The following is a 2,589-nucleotide window of genomic DNA, read 5'->3' on the forward strand; positions in this document are numbered from 1 at the left end:
TTTCTCTCTTTTTGTGTTTCTGTCTATTTATATTTATATTTATATTTTAGTAGCGCAAAACTCAAAGGTATATAAAGGTACTTTTTATTAATTAATTATAAATTATATATTTTTAAATTCGCCGTTGAAATGTTTTCCTTTTTTTAAATGAATTTTATTGCATTGTTTTATAATTTAAAATTTAAAATTTATTCAAAATTCTATACATTTACATTTTCATTAATTTATCAATATAATACACACATATATCTAATGAATTATTATTGTTTCTATGTTATTTTATTTTTTATAAGAGAAACAAAATTTGCTTAAATTTGTAAATAAATCTAGTGACAAATTCTAAAAACAAAAACAAAAAACATGTTATTTATTCACCCCTTGCCCCTTTTTTAATATACAAGAGCGTTATCAAGAAAAATATAAATAAGTGAATAATATAAAGATATAACAAATAATTTCATAATATAATAAATACTAAATATGAGCATTTTGTTGTTATAAAACCATATTGAGTTTATAATCTTTTAACTTTGTTTTACATTTTGATTTTATCCTTATTAATAAATTAAGAAAAGTTAATTAAATTACAAAAAGAAAACGTTTATAAATTACAAAATTACTTTATTGTGTGAAGGAGGATTATAAAGGCAAAAAATAAAAATAAAACATAAAAGCAAGAGTTTTATTAAATAATATTTCAATATATAAAAATATCTTAAAATTAGTATAGAACAAATGCTTGTAAAATTTATTTGAAAAATCAAAGTCCGTCTGTTATTAAAATATTATCTATAATATTAATACAGTACACTAATTATGAGCAGTTGGTACTGTTCTACACAATGTCCAGTGCTTAAATTGGGCAAAGAAAACTTAGAGTGCCTGTTAAACTTTGTCTATCTGGGAAGTGTACTCACAGCTAGAAGTGGTGCTGATGTAGCTATGCGCGTCAATAAAGCAAACTCTAACTTCTGTATGCTGTGGAATATATGGAAATCGAGTGAAATATCTCATAAAACAAAACTCCGCATCTTTGAATCAAATATAAAATCTGTGCTCTTCTATGGCTCTGAAACATGGAGGAGTTCAAAAATACAGACCTTCATAAAGAATTGCTTGTGCAGAATACTTGCTCTGAAAGAATAAGAAATGAAGACATGAAGACCTGTCGAGCCGTACACAACAAAAACCGTTCCAGTTCAGATTGGTGGACAGAAAAGGCAACTGATTCGCCACATACTTTAAAGACCTGTGAATCATGTTTTAAGAACAGCGCTCAGATGTAAGTCTCAAGGCTCTAGAAGGCCTGGCGCACCAGCACAAACATGGCGCAGAACTATAAACAGAGAACTCCATAATCCAAATTATAACTGAAATAATATATGCCGCAAAGCACCCAATAAAGTTAGGTAAAGATCTATGGCAGGGTCCTATGCTCCACGAGGAGAATAGGACAACAGTAAGTAAATAATTTTTCGCTTAAAACCAACTTTCGGCTATACTAAATCGAATCAAAAAATGCGCATATAAATGAACAACAAATTCCAAGACAGACACATACCTACTTTCCTGACTTTGTTTGGAGGGGCGAATCGCAATTGTTCATCTCTGAAGACAAATAGTTTTAATTGATCATGAAACTTTGGTGGTCACATAAGCAACAATACGGAAACATATTACTGCCTATGCTAGTTTGTTTGTTATAAATTAAAAAGGTCTGCGAAACGCACTGGAATATTCTTGGAACTTGTCAAAAATCAACTTTTCGAACTTAAATCGGCTATAATATGTTGCATACTATCCACCAAAATGTTATTTTATCTCTAATCATATACTGTCAAAACAATTTCTCTTGCGTTACTTCTTTCACAGATGGATATCCAAATAGCATCATAATGAATAGGTGATCCCTTCCTACTCATTGGGTACGTCGCTCTCTCTCTTCGTGTCAAGAATAAATTAACCCCTTCTGCAACGTAGATACCATTAGTGAGTTCGATTATAGGTTAGGACTTTCTGCCTTCATACCGTAGCAATATGCTCTTTAAAGCCATGACTGTTTAACAACAAGGCTCTCAAAAGACCACTGGAAAAGCGTCTTCCTCATGCAGCAAGAACTGTAATTGCTAATCAGGGTTAGGACATGTTATAAAGTTATTTATCATACATCAAAAGTCTATTCCCAATGTGTGTCTAATCTGTAAGTCAACTCTGCATGAAGTTCCAAATAAATTCCTGTGTCCTAGAAGCGGTCGTTAATACGTACCAAAACCACACGTTATCAATGGCTGTCATTCAAATTTCATCGTAATTTTGTCATTTTCAAAGTAAATGATCTAAAGTGACTTCCCCGCCTAAAAGAATCGAAATTACTGGAGAACTATTCAAACTTTGATGTTTATACCCTTTCTACTGCTCTTTCTGGTTTGACGTATCATTAACGTTTATCTGTGCTATAACAACAGGTTAATGCTGTAGCGCGTCGATTTTGCTACTGAAACCTTACCTAAATAACGGCGACTATAGAACTTCCATCGGAATATGTACTTGCTAATAAATAAAATTTATGCAATTAAACTTTGTTTCGGT

This window comes from Teleopsis dalmanni, chromosome 1 (assembly GCF_002237135.1).
Source record: "Teleopsis dalmanni isolate 2A chromosome 1, ASM223713v2, whole genome shotgun sequence".
Lineage (NCBI taxonomy): Eukaryota > Metazoa > Arthropoda > Insecta > Diptera > Diopsidae > Teleopsis > Teleopsis dalmanni.